Below are 15,290 nucleotides of genomic sequence, written 5' to 3'. Positions count from 1 at the left end.
GGGGTATTTTAGAAAAACAAAGAGATGCAAGAGCATTGCAACAGGGTTGTGTAAGAAGAGAAAGGAGAACACAATACCTGAGGAGGATTTTGGAGCACGTGCACAGAATGAAGAGAAAGCTGATAGAGCTGCATGAGACCAGTCAGCGTCCTTAACTGTGGTGGGTCTTTGAAAGACAAAGTGCATAATTATGACCCAGGATTATTTAAACATTTGCCCAAGAATGTATTAGATCCCAGAAAAGATTGCAACATTCTTTTAGGAGCCCTTTATAAAGGTTATATCACTGAAAAAGGGAACATTGTGCAAGGTGTATATCCTTTCTGATTTATAATTGATTCTGAAACCAATGGTACTATATTGTATAAGAACAGACTCGTGCATCTCTAGATGCTTAGACATCTCAAATTGAATGTGGAATAACAGGTTATAACATTAATGCCTGTCGTAGTCAATAAAGTAATTGAAGTCGGTTTCTAATTGAACACATTCAGCTGGGGCATTGTGAGGGTGAACCTGATTCCTCATAAGATTGAGTGAGGTAGACCGCACTGTCCAGTATACGAAGAGCAAAAGAAATCCTGAGAAATTCAAAACCTTTTAAAAATTGTTTGCAACAGGTCAACATCATAGAAGATGCATTAAATTCCCAAGCTTTGAACTGGTAGTTTCTAATAGATTGTGTAGTCTGTACAATGGTCAACTTCTGTGACATAAAGAAATACTGGGACCTGGGAATTAGAAAACTATATTACATTTGAGCTTTAACTGGAGTGAAGCATTGATTCACCTTTTGATTTCCGGTGTAGATCTGGGGTTAAGCTAAGCATAATTCTCTAATGAAAAGGCCTGTAAAAAGGTTTCACTGAAAATTAAATCAATGCCAATTTGTCTTGCAGACATTTAGGCTGAAAATTGACCCGGTTTTGATTGTGGCTGCCTCCAGTTGTATTGTAATTCAGGTGAGGAATTACCTGTCACATTTGTTCAATACCATCGTATTTAAGAAAAGTGGTTGGTATTGAAAAACAGCATGTTTATTGTCACAGGGAGTGAGGGTGAGATTGTTACATGCTAAATTATTAACCTCACTGTTGTGCAAGACAGGAAACATAAACTCAAAAGAAACATTTTGATTGTGCAAATCTTGTTCAGGGATAGTTTTTATGCTTGTCTCGATAAGATGTGACCAATTGACGCTTCATTTGACACAGCTCTAATCAGCAAATATGCACAAAATAAAAAAGCAAAAATAGGGCTAAAATAAAATATGTGCTTACAGTACATATTTCTGAAAAGCCTTTAATTCAATCTAGCACCCAGCACTAGATCCTTAAATTACAGAAGATTGAAATAAGGGGAAGACATATGACATAATGAGATCTATGTAAAACTCAATCAACTTCAAGCTGAAAATTAACAACATGCATGGGGCCTTCAAACAGGAACAAAGGGAGAAAGGAGGAACTACATCCAACCCTCTCTCGACTATTGACCTTCCTACTTTGCTAGAGAAACCGGAAGCCCCATGCCTGAATCTGTGTGTCATGACTGAATGGCTCAGAAATTTAAAAAACAGATTTATGCAGATGGCCTGATCATACTGGGACTCACCAAAGAAGGACTCCAGAACAATTGTAGCATCCACACAAAATATTGCAAGACCTGGGTCCTGGAGTTGAACTTAAAAATACCAAAATCATGATATTCCTTTATGGCACAGAAGTTGAGCATGGTACCGACTACACTTTCCTAGGTGTCAGAATAAATTAATCCGGAAGTTTTGACCTGGAAATAAAAGCACTTCAAGAAAAAAAAGAACTCCTTACATCCTATGCCATCGAGAAGCAACTTGCATACAGCTACCAATAATCCACCAACAAAATGAATGGTAACATTTTGACAGCATAAACGCACCTATCTTATTGGATGGGAGTGAGGTGTGGGGTCCAAACTAAAAAGGAATATGTGGCATGGGACAACTCTCCCACAGAATTCCTGCATTGCCACTTATGCAAACAGTTACTTTGTGCACATAGACACTGTCCATACCATGGCTGCAGAACAGAGCTAGGGAAGTATTCCCTGCTCAACATCCAAATGTGCATATTTAAATTCTGGTGTCATATCAACAGCACTATCCCAAACTCCTTCCTTTACCAGGCACTGCAAAACCAAACAATAAATCCCGGGAAACAAGCTATTACAGGACTGCACTCTTACTAAACAGTGCTCCACAGACTCACAGCATATGAAACCAAAGTCAAAAGGAGAAATTGGGTAGCTATTTACAGCAGGCGCAGGCCTTATAGAGCGCAATGAACAACATACTGCAAATCAGAACTAGAACAACAGAACAAGCTACAATGCTACCGATCACTAGGCAAAGCTTCAAACTTGCAGAGTATTTAACTGTGGTAAAACAATTTTAAAAAACCTAAAGAACATACACTCACCAACTACAGACTGCGTGACCACAAGCTCGAAATAGAGACTGGCCAACATAGCTTGAAGAAGACACCCATAGGGAACATCGTCTGTCAACAGTGTGGCATAGCATAAGTAGAGACTGAGAGACACTTTCACTTGCACTGTCCTGTATACCAAGACAAATGGGATAGTTATTTACACACATTTAATGAGAATAAGGAAGTCTTTCCAAGTAAAACAAGACCAAAAGTAGCTATGCATCATCCTTGGCCTAGGACCAGAATTACCAGCAAGAACAGCAAAGCATGGCGATGCGTGTCACCAAAGAAGAACCAGTGCATGAAGCAATACATACTTTTAGGAAATCTGGAAACCAAAATGATCACTACTAGAGAAAATGTAACATATGTACTCTATCGATTTACTTTGGCAAATTTGCTATATAAATAACGTAATTGGTTATTTATGTATTTGTAATTGGTTATTTATAACGCTTAGGTTTCTAAGCATGGACCCAGGGATCTAACCTGTGTTGCTCCATGTTGAAGGCAAGCGTTTTGCCCCTGAGCTATCCTCCCAAGACTACCTATACGGTATTGTATTAATATATCCCTTTTCTTCATCATGGGCAGCTGGAAGCAAAGTGGCAGGTGTGGTGAAGCCAGGGTGGACAGGCCTGTGTGTGTCATACCCAGGTGCCCTCGATTTGCGACAATTTAATCAGGGTCTTTGCTGCTCCCAAAGGATAGAACTAATTCATACATGAAAGTTGGAATCCAACATTAACGTCTCTGTAACAAGGGGTTTTCAAGCCATTCATAATCAAAAGCACCAAGACATAGAAAGGAGAAAACTAATTCAGAGGAGGACTGGATACTATGCACATGCGGGGTTTGGAAATATGCTATTATTAGCAGTTGTACCCATGCTTTGCACAGAAATTCCTACCAAAAAATGAAATCCATTCAACAAAGGTATATTTATATTTTATACATTTTACATTGCCTGCACCATGGTACCTAGCCACATGCCAAATTTCAGGTTTGTAGCATGTTAAGAAATATGCCTAACATTTCGAACAGGCACACACATGTATCCAAGCATTGCAGACCGCTTAAAAAAATTCTTAAAAAACCGAAATTAGAAAAATGCATATTTTATACTTTTTACGTTGTGTACACCGCGGAACCTGCCCACATGCCAAATTTCAACTTTGTAGCAAGTTGGGAAGTATGCTGAACATTTTGAACAAATACACCACACACATCCACCAATTCCCCCCAAATTTATATATATATATTTTTTTTACCTTGTCTACACCATGGAACCGACCACATGCTAAATGTTCAGGTTTGTAGCATGTTGGGAAGTATGCTGAACATTTTGAGCAAACACACACATTTCCACACATCTCCCATTTATATATTTAGAGATTCCACATGGATGAAGGCGGCACCCGGCCAAACCAGGGAACTTTTTCAAAGTCTGTCATGGAGCAGTTGAGCCTGAGGCCCATTGATCCTTATAGACATGATCATGATGTGCATGTTTGCGGAAATGTGAGTGAGATGATTTTGCCAGTGTTCAAGAATGTAACCCGGCTAAATGTCCAGCCTACAACACAGCGAAATACAGGGTGCGTTGAAGATGAAGAATTTCTAAGGTAAATAACAAACAATGGTGATATAATGCAACATATTCACCAAAACAAAGGACGATCATCTCAAGCATGAACCTTACTTACATCGTGAGATATTGAAGGCAGCCATGATAGCACTGTAAATTGCATTTTCTCTCAGCTACACAAGCCGGATTTCTGAGAGGACTATTGTGAGGTAGAGGCTGGGGTGTTGCTAGGTCTGGAAAAGACCCGGAGCTACACTTACGTCGGAACTGTCAGGACTGGGGGCTAGCTAGCCTTTGGTTGTAGCTCCTAAGATTATATCCGGGGCTACAACCAAAAGACATGGGGCTATAGCCCATTAGCCCCCCCCAGCAACGCCTCTGGGTAGAGGGTTACCTTATCGCAGTAAAGAAACTGGGTTACGGGTAACCACAGACATGGGTTTACAGTGGGAGCAGGGCGGGTTTATGAGGTGACAGGAGGTGGGCAAACAGAGAGATACAGGAAGAATCCATTGTAAATCCAAAGAAAAGGATGGGGTCAGATAGGTCAGTATTGGTAAATGGAAGAAAGGTTTGGCTGTTTATGCTCATGTTCATGAAAGGACACCTCGACGAGAGTGTACACTGGGCAAAACAGAGAACCTCCCATGACAGTGAGAGAATGACTGTGACGAGTGGCACTTGGTGGTATTGAAAATAGTGTATGACAGAAATATAACAAAAAAGTGAGGCACAGCTCGCACTAGTGAGGGGTGCAGACAGCATTAAAAGATGCGGACCAGGGTCAGGGATCTCAATGAGTAGCGGGGGGGGAGCAGAATGAGGGCAATGCCGCCAGAAACAGTCTGTCCTACTGCCTGAGCCACTGTAAGAAAACCTGATCCCCATTGGAGTAAATACTAAAGTCTTAGCACAGCAACAAAAAATCAGAGACATCCTAGAGACTTGATGATTGATGCCCAAGGCATCACTCAATGAGCAAAAGAGAAATATCAAACCTGGCAGTGGACTGCGACCTGTGGCGCAAAATGCTGCCGTGAATATCTGTGACTTCGCACCATTGAGGAGAAGTGGTAGGTCCCTCAATAGAAGTGTTGCTTACTGTGAGAGGATCCTATTGGCCTGCACCAGCCTCTCATGGATCATGAATAGACATAATTTGCTTGATACAATTACATTGAATTAGGCAGCCATAACTCTGCATGCATAGTGTGCTGGATGACTGTTGGTGGTGCTTGAGGGCTGCAACATTGCCAACATATGTGCTTGAGTTAGAGTTTTTGAGAGACACATGGCAAATGTATCAAGGATTTCTAGTCTAGTGTCAGGCAAAGCAAAACCGGACAGAACAAACTCCATTCTGCTTAAAGGAACAGCTGCTTTCATAAATCCAGTGGGACAGGGGGTACATTGCATTGAAGTATGTGGCAGATGAGCAGAACTACTAGAAAGGACTGGAGATCACTGAGAACTTTGTACCCTAAGACACTAATAGCCAGTATCAAAATACCTGAAATGCCCCTTATTTAGGGACACTCTTTTTAAGAACACAAGAGAAAAAACACTACTTGGAATGATACTCTAAATACATCTGAACCCTCATATGTTCAAAGAAAAAAGATGGTGGTTAGGTTGGACCATCACAAGTAAGCACAGAGCGCCATGGGCGCCATGTCCCCTCCCCCTCTTCTATTAAAATGCACGTTAGATGCAAAATGAAGAAGTCCCTAGGCCACCATACTGCATCACTGTAGAAAATATGTAAGTTTCAACTACTGTAAAAAGCTCAAACACAAACAAATAAGGTACACAACATGTTTTACAATATGATCAATTATGTTCTTTAAGTAGTGGGGAGGGAATGAGAACTGGAGTGTAAGCAGTGAAGAAACACAATCCACACTCAACGGAATATTTATTGAGCTCAGAAATAAATGTTTCAGACAGTGCATTCATACATAAGAAACTTACAAGAACATTGAAACCAAGTGAAGAGGTAAAAACTGCAGAGGATCCCAATGTGAGAGTTGAAAGTGGCAATCTGAGAGCCAACTTCCAAGTCCTATCACTCTCATCACAAGGGCCTCCACAGCAAATTAGGAGAGCTTACAGATTCAAGTTGCTGAGGAGAGCAATATGTATTTATTTTATTTGCCATTTATATCACCCTTAATGCCAGACATGTACAACTTCTACGTACGGACTCGGGTGTGGTCCTGATGTTTTCACAGCATCATCTTGTTTCCAAGGAGAGCATGTTGCCCCTGAGCAATCCACCCAGCATGGTGGCACAAGGCAGCAAGGCAGCAACTATATTCATAACAAGTGCTGAAGAAATGAGATATTCTCTGCACAGGAAGTAAAAAGGGGCACATTGCTATTGGATGGCTCTCATATTCATCCTTTCCCTGATTTTGTCCCTGAGAAAGAGGGATGTGTTTTGGCGGTATCACAACATTGTTTGATTCTCTAGGGACGTAAGCTAGGGAACACAATTCTAACTTGCCATCTGGACAAAATTACTAATCATATTTATATTGGGACATAGCTCAAGCCGACAAACTGATTGTATAACTTAAAGGGAAAGCAACCGCAGAAACATCTGAAGAGAGGAGTGAGGACACCAGTATCTGAAGGGACAACATGCCTACTTTGTGTTATTTTGGGGTATTTTCCAATGTCCTCTTCTCACAAAGTATGAATATTTTTTGTGTTTTCTTTTAGGTAATAGAATTTGAAATATAAGTACAGGTAAAAATAGTGTTCTCATTTGTCACCGTTGGAGGATCAACAGACAATTTAGAGACAAGATTATATGGACAGGTATCTTTATTACACAACATAAAATGCCAAGGGATTAGTAAGAACTGAAAACAAAGCAATTGACTGCTCAAAGTAGGATGAGCTAACAAACCTTTCTTAGGGACTGTAATCTATCAATCCTCTCTATCCCTTAAGCTTCTTCAGCCAGCAGTCATGAAGTAATGTGCTGCCTTCATGGTTTAAGTGTCTTGACTCTTGTAGTTGAAGGTTTGTCTTTTGTCAAACATGTCAGGTTGTAATTTCCTCTTTTTCTGCTGCCACAATCTGTGGTACTCGTATTGATCTGGATTTTGGCAAACTGCCATATTCCTGTTGGCAGACTCCATCACAGTTCCCTCCAGCACTTGTGTCTCAATCTCTTTTGCACGTTCTTGCCCCTTTTCCCATGCACCTCCTCCTCCTCCTTCTTAATTGTCTCACCTTCCTCCTTCCTCTAATCAGACTTATCCTCCAGCTCGTCCTCCTCGACAAACCACAATGCTCTGCTTCGTGCCTCCTCCCCGTTATGCTTCATGTCTCTCCACTTCTCTCCTGTTCTTCTAATAACCCCAACTAGCTCTCCTACTCTCCTCATTTTTAAACTCCATACTGCCACTACTCCATTGTTCTCTTTACCCTTCTTCATCTCCTTGATTTCTGTCTCCACTACCCCTTAATTTCCTCCTCCTTCTGATATCCTCTATCTTTCTCTTAAACCTCTGCTCCACCCTGGGATTTCCCCCCCACCACTTCTTACTCAGTTGTTACCTCGTCGATCATTCCTTGATGATTTATCTTCTCTTCCTCCACTATATATTTCTTCTCTTTCACCTCCTTCTCAAACCCCTTCATCACCACTCTATTCCTCTTCTCCTTCACCACCTCCTCTGCCACACTCTTAGCACTTATTACTTCCTTGCCGCAATGTCACTCCCCAACTCCCTATTCCCCCTACTCCTCACTCCCAAACTGCTCATTTTCAACTGTGGTCTTTTATAAGCTTGCCCGTTCACCCAGATTATCAGTGAGCATGAAGGGCCACCAGACTGACTGCACGAGTAAGGGGATTGGACCTCTTTTATAGAACTACAAATTTCCCAACTGCTCTTGTTTGTCTTCATCATCCTGGCATGACCCATCCAGCTGAACTTTTATAAAAAAAGTCCTCAATTTTGAAAAGTTGTTTCTGAGTGAGAAAGCTACCTTTGATCCATGGTTGCACTAGTCCTTGTTGAGATTATGCGATAGAGGCAATGCTTGACCATGCTATGCTGGTGCCCATGGACCTCAGCAGTCCAGGTCTGTGGGTACCTGCATGAATGGATGCTGCTACCATGTATCTCCTCTGTGAAACCCAGTTGGGAGGCTTGCTGCATTTTTTTCATGGCGCAGATAGCGCTGTCCCATGGCCAGGCACAAAGAATGTCACACTTTCCTAAGCAGGCACTTTAAGAGGTACTGGTTGTCTGGACCACATGTCATATTTCCTAGTTGGGATGACAGTCATATTCTGGGATTGGAGGCGCCACCACATGAGTGGACAGGGGAGCCCATGTCACTGAGCAGATCCCATTACAAAAGATATTAGGGATGAACTGATGGGGCCATCTACTTCCTCTCCGATCAAATTCACATACTGGGTGGCATTCTACTCCCCCGAAGGCTCCCCCGTTCCATCCTCTAACCTGAAACATGAGACCTAGTCGCATACATCCCTTCATTTCACTGAGTCCCAGCTTGGATGGCCTATGTGATGTGTACTCAGGAAATCACATATACCTGTAGATGTGATTGCATATGAGGGTAAAGAGCCATCACATATTTCTGGCATGACTCTCCTCATTTCATTCTTTCACAGGTGAGGGTGGCATGGTTGGTGTTGTGCTAAATTGCCTTGAGGTGAGATAGTGCTTTAGAGGTTGCACAACTCAACTGATGGACAAAAACTCTATTTGTGTGGCTGCATAGGTAACTTCTCTAGGAAATAATTATTTTCTTCTGATGTGTAAGATGGGTCATTCGTTGCTCTCTTGTTCTTGTGAGTAAACATCTCCTAACCCATCCCAGAGGCATTTGTCTATACAGAATTAATGTCTGAGAGACGTCTGTCATAAAGTGTTGTGTAATGACATAGAGAATGTTTCTTAATAATAATAATTTAGCATTTATGTTGTGCTACGAACCCTCAGGTATTTGAGCGCTGCTTATTATTACCCACGGTGTGTGGTGCTCATTTATTGACCTCGGAAGGATGAAAGGCTGAGTTTATCCCTGCCGGGATCCGAACCTTCATCAGCAGGCTCTGCACGAATGTCATAGCAAGCGCTCTACTGCTCTACTCCTGTGCTATCTGACCGGCTTCTTGTCCTTATTTCGTTGGATAGTGCTGTGGTGATATTCAAGAACTTTAGGATGAATATTTACTATTAATCCACCAATCTGAGGAAGTCTCAGGATTCTTAATGTTCTTTATGGTTGCTGAGAGAATTTGTTATACTGCTTCCACGTTTCCTTCCTGGGGTTGGTCCTGGACTCTCTCAACTCGAAAGAAAAAACATTTGACATTTGATGAGTTCCTTTGATATTTACGGGGATTAGCTTTTAGGCCCACTTTTTTAGTGCTTGGGTCATTAAATAAAAATGACTAAGCATGAACAAACTTTAAAAAAAAACGTGACATACGAGCACATCAGACATTTCTGTCATAATGTGTCTTATCTTGCATGGTCACAATGTCTTTTTGGCATTGTCGAATCTCAGGTTGAACTCGCAGCAGGTTTCTGGGTCTATCGTGAAGTCAGGCTCCAGTCAGGAGCCTTGGATCTTGAATCAAACCCTGGGCTGATTTGTCGAGTGTGCTCAGCCATTCAGAATCCTCTTATCTACATAATGAAGTTTAAGGCTTTATAAAAGGCCCAGCCCACTTCCTGTTCCTTTGTGGAGTTTGATAGGCTGTGAAGGGAAGTATTACATGGACCAATTAGAGAATGTTAGGAGTATTTGTAGCACTTTGGCCACTTTCTGGAGCAGTTTTTGCACGTTGGTGCTGGTTTTTGTATAATTTGGCATTTGCAGAGTTTGTATTGTCTGTGTCACCCTTTGTCTGCCAACCTTTTTATTTTTAGTTTCCCTTTGATAAAAAGAAGACAACCCTGCCCTCACCTCTGCTCCCTGTTCCTTTTTTTCCCAGAAAAGAAATGTAAAAGGCGAAACAAAGGTTCTAACCCGCGTTGGTTTCCCCAAATAACTAAATATATTGGTTACTCTTGGTGCATGTTTGATAATTTTGTCTCCTAATGTATATAGCGTCCTTTAAACGCAGACCGAAGACTCTTCTCTTTGAGTAATTGCTCATGGATATTTGTCGGCTGTTTTCCTATGTCTATTTTCTGTTCTTTGTTTTTTGCTGTTTGTTTTCGTCGCGCGCTTCTTTGCTTAAGGGCTATGTTCAGCGTGTTACAAATAAAATAAATAAATAAATACATACATATGTTGTGCTAGTTTGACACTCCTGCAGAGTACTATAATGTTGTTTCCTGCTGTGTCCTGTTCGTTGGGTGCATTTTTCTTTTTAGTTTTCTGGCTCTCAAAATTTCTGGTTGTTTTGTAACGGGATTGACTCCCTCACATTGCTAGAAAACGAAGGAGCTGGAAGGGGAGGAGGAGGAGTTGCAGTTATCCTCACAGGAGCAGAAGGATCCCCCGTGATTGATAAGAAGGGTGGAAAACGTGTGCTGGTTGTTGACACTGGTTCACGGGTCATGCAGCATAGCCCTGCCTTGTAGCTGCCATCAGTGGCAGGGTCATTGGTGGAGGCCACAGAAAAATGGCAGAGACAGGGATGTTGAGTACGACTGGTTGCGCACAGATGCAGGTGTTGCAGGGTCTAGGTTGGAGGCGCTCTCAGAGGTAGGGCAACTGCTGGAGAACATCATGGAAGCAGGGCCTGTGTTGGATCATGAGGTGAGCCGGTAATACAGGAAAATGACTCAGGCATGCTCCATATGAGGCATACATAGAGGAGTACGGTGAGGATGCCATTGCAGAGGAGGAAATGGTTTTCACCCAGCAGAGCGAGTTTGCAGAGGAGGGGAAGATCCTTGAAGAGGAGCATCTGCTAGAAAGGAACCTCATGGCATCATAGTGCAGTGGGTGGACCTAACTGAGGATGAGGAGTAGGAGGAAGAGGACGCCAGAGAGGTGGTGAAGGAGCTTTGCCCGCCACCTGTCATTGCAGATGGGACAAGGCAGGCACAGGAGACCCAGGGACCAAAGACATTTTTCCCACTGACCCATCCACCATGTTCTTAGGAATAGCATTACTTTGACATGCCACTGGGAAAGACTTTGAAGGGTGACAAGTATGAGATCTTCTGCAAGGTGGAGGTCTGCAGTAAGAAAGTGAGGTGGGAGCAGGGAATCAAGGACTGCTTGCTCTCTGAAGGCCCTGCAAACCCAAATGTCCTTATGGCTGCAAGCAAGTTACTGGGAGAATGAGTCTCAAGCCACCCCACATCCCTCAAGTAGTCCAGCTGCCATCACAGCCCACTCCAGCTGTGGTGGTAATGTGGGCCCTAGTACCTTCCAGGACCACAGTGCAGCATGACATAATTGTCTGGAATGGCACACCCTGCCACTGCGAACCCCAGCACCTGCCAAATCAGTGCCACTGGCAACATCAAGTGTGGGCATCATCAAGCACTTCAATGCGGGCCACTGTACCAAGAAGGGTTGGAGGCAGCATTCCACTAGGCAGCATTCCACTGAGCGTGGCTGCATTTGGGAAGAGTCCACGAGGCCAGGGAACGAGGCCAGGGAATGAGCATCCACTACTTGCATTGCCTGTTGCCTCTAAGCCAGTTGGAGCTAGTCCATGGACAATGAGGCTGTCATGGATAGGTATGTGGTGCAGCACCATCCATTCTTACTATAGATTGCTATGAAGGGGGAGAAATGAGGCAGCCATTACAAAGGGACTGTCCTCTTAGGGAGACGCCATGCATCAGACAATGGCAGTGCTCTGTGGGATACCCTGAAAACCTTTGGATTTGGCAGTGCTCTGTGGGTGATCCCAAGAACTTTGGGTATAGCAGCTGTAAGGGCGGCATGGTATCACAAGTATGACACTGACACAAACGTTACAAGTTTCATAACCTTTATTAGATTCTTGGGATTTGGAAAAACTCCTGCGTTGCTCTACAGCTATGATGGGAGTAGTCTGCACCATCACATAATAAAGAAAACACATTCCTCTTCAGTCTTTGTCAAATCAAAATGGCTGATACTAACAAAACACAATGCCTGCCCTTAAAAGTGTGTAAAGGGGAATGTGTAAGCAAAGGGAAGTCTGTGTTATAACAGAAAGGATCAAGGTGGCTGAGCCAGCTCTCCTCCCCACGTTGGACAGCACAGAGTAAGGCAGCCCCCAGAAACAGGATGACACACTGTGGCTCAGGTTATGAAAAAAAGGCAGTTCATAAAGTCTGTTGAGGGACGCATGACTTTTCAAAAGTTCTTTCACAGTTCAACAAAAGTTCACATAGGGCTCCCTCTGTCAGGCTTGGACCTCTCAAGGCATTAATAGTTCATGTAGGTCTCCCTCAGTCAGGCTCGGATCTTTCAACCAAAAAGTACCTCATTCAACGTAGATCTCATCTGCGTGCGTGCAACCTTCAATCATGTGATACACTGTTGCAGCTTCAATCTTTGCTTGACACAGACCAGCCTTTCATGTGTTTCGCTAACTGACTGGTTGTGTGCATTCCCTTGTTGTCTCCGTGGCTTTGAAGATCTGCTTCTTCTTGTGTCTCACCTTGCTCAGAGTGTGTCTCTATGCTCTGCCTTTTATCCCTGTGGGCGGAGCTAATGGGTATCAGATGTATGCGATTAAGGTCAAGTGCCTGACTTTGCTTGACCTGATTAGCGGGACATGTCCAATGAGATATGTAAGTGTTAGCCTCTTTAATCTCAGTCGCCCTCTTCCTCGGCCCAGTGTTTGTGTACAAAGGGGGGGGTTTGGGATGTTGAAAAATCCTAAAAAACAGGATGGTGTATGGGCACGGGAAAGAGGGGGGATACTGCGTCTCACCATCGGCTGCTTCACTCCCCTTACCGGAAGATCCGCACCCAGGTGATCCTCCCGGACTGGTCCACCCAAGGGCTTGGATCCAAAGGCAATGACCGTGCCCTGGTCACCTGTGAGAGAGATCCCTGGGTACTAGCAAGTGAGTCACCCTTTGGTTTCTCACACAGTGCTCTCTGGGAGAGCCTGTGAACTTTAGTTGGCAACTGTTCTCTTTGAAGCCTTCTGTAGGAGAGCCTTAAACCACTAGAGGGAGAACCTCACTGAAGGACACACTGTGATGCTTAACCCACACAGTGTACTCCTTGAAAAGTGAGATGTAGAAAATGTGGGTAGATAGAGCGGGTCTGTCAAGTGCTCTGGCACAGGGAGCCCACCAATACCTCTTCTTTCCCAGCTTTCCTGGGAAATGTACTTGAATGGATAGCGCCAAACCCCTTCTCCCCTCTTTCTATTTGATCCAAGTCATGCACCTCTTCAACTTCAGGGAGAGAAATCAGTTAACATATAAGTAGGTAGAAGCATAGTTGATAAGTAGAAGAAGTACTTTCACCCTATAATCTCAGTCTTTTACCCCTCACCCCAAATCAACATGATGGTGAACCGCTAGTTATGCATCCATAAATTCCCCAAGGGAAATGTATCTTAAGCTCTGTGAAAACAAGTGGCAAACATTCATGGGAAAACACTATGTGGGTCATTCGAGGTGGGCGGTAAGGTATTACTGGCACCGGTAAGGGCACCGGTGCCGGTAATCCCTTACCGCCCTACTACGAGGTCCCTTAGCGGGTCCCTTCCTTAATGCCTGGTTTTATCAGGTGTTATGGAAGGGACCCGTAAAGGGAGTTCAGAGCTAATAACGGGCCCGCTAATAGCGGGCCCGTTATTAGCTCCATACCCATTCCCATTGAGCCCTATGGGGGCTCAAATGGGAATGGGGAATGGTTCCCGGAATGGGGACTTACCGGGTCCTCCAAGGTCGGAATGACCCGGTAAGTCCCTATTCCGGGAACCCGGACCCAGAATGCGGTAAGGGGGTAGCCATTGCGCTAATAGCACCATGGCTACTTCCAGCCTCGTAATGACCCCCTATGTGTTTGCAACTGCAGAGAACATACTCTGCTGACCCTAGTGTGGCTCTCTGGGATAGTTTAGTTTTGGGTGAACTCCTTTTGGGTCTGGAGCTGGTAAGTATGTGGAGACATTGGGTTAGGCCCAGTTGATCATACTTCTTACCCCATATGTCATGGGAAGGGGATCAACAGACAACTCAGAGCCCAGGTTATATATAATTCAAGGGTCTTTATTACAGAACACAAAAGGCTAAGTGATTAGATAGACGTGATAGAAGATAATTGGGAATTCAAAGTTTGAAGAGAACATCAAACTTCCTGGAAGACCACAGTAAAAACATCACTCACATTCTCTGGTTTTAAGTGCTCAACCACTTTTTTCTTGGATTTGTAGTTGAGACTTTATCTAAAATGAACTTGCAAGGATGTAATTCTCCTCTCAAGATGTTGAAACCACCTCTGGTATTCTGAGTCATCTGGATGTGGGCCAGTCGCCAGAGCCCTTCTGATCTTAGCCAAGGTTATGATGGGCCCTATGATTGTCAAACATAACGACCTGGATGCCAACAGCAGATCCTTCGACATCCGCCTCCAGCACTTAGGTCTCATCCTCTCAATCAGGTCCTTGCCCCTTATCTTGGGCACCTACTCCTCCTCCTCATTAACTGTCTCACCTTCCTTCATCTCCCCTCAGATGTATTCTCCTTACCTTTCCGATATTCGCAAAGTTCTACTCTACCCACTTCCCGTCTAGGCTATCAATCTTTCCACCTCTATCCTGTTCTCCTGGTTACCACAACTGGCTCTCCTCCTCGCCTCCTTTTTCACTTTCATAGCACCACATCACAAATGTTCTATTTACCCTCCTCACCTCCTTGATTGCTGTCTCCATCCTTACGTCCTTCTTCCTCTTGACAACTTTACTTATCTCTCTCTTTCTCTCTCTCTCTCTCTTTTTTCTCTCTCTCTCTCTTTCTCTCTCTCTCTTTCTCTCTCTCTTTCTCTCTCTCTCTCTCTCTCTCTCTCTCTCTCTCTCTCTCTCTCTCTCTCTCTCTCTCTCTTTCTCCTTCTCCACTGCTCCACTCAAGGATTTCTCTCCAACTTCTCTTCCTCAGTTGTTACCACCTCCACCTTTCCTTGACGACTTTCCTACTTTTCCTCCTCTATTGCCTCTTACACCACCTTCTCAACCTCCATCACCCCCACTACACTTGTCTTCCCTTTCACCACATTCTCCACCCACTTCTCCCCAGCTCTTTTCACCATTGCCACACACT

This window comes from Ambystoma mexicanum, chromosome 4q (assembly GCF_040938575.1).
Source record: "Ambystoma mexicanum isolate Mex_15411 chromosome 4q, UKY_AmexF1_1, whole genome shotgun sequence".
NCBI classification, from domain to species: domain Eukaryota; kingdom Metazoa; phylum Chordata; class Amphibia; order Caudata; family Ambystomatidae; genus Ambystoma; species Ambystoma mexicanum.
This window is presented reverse-complemented; position numbering follows the sequence as displayed.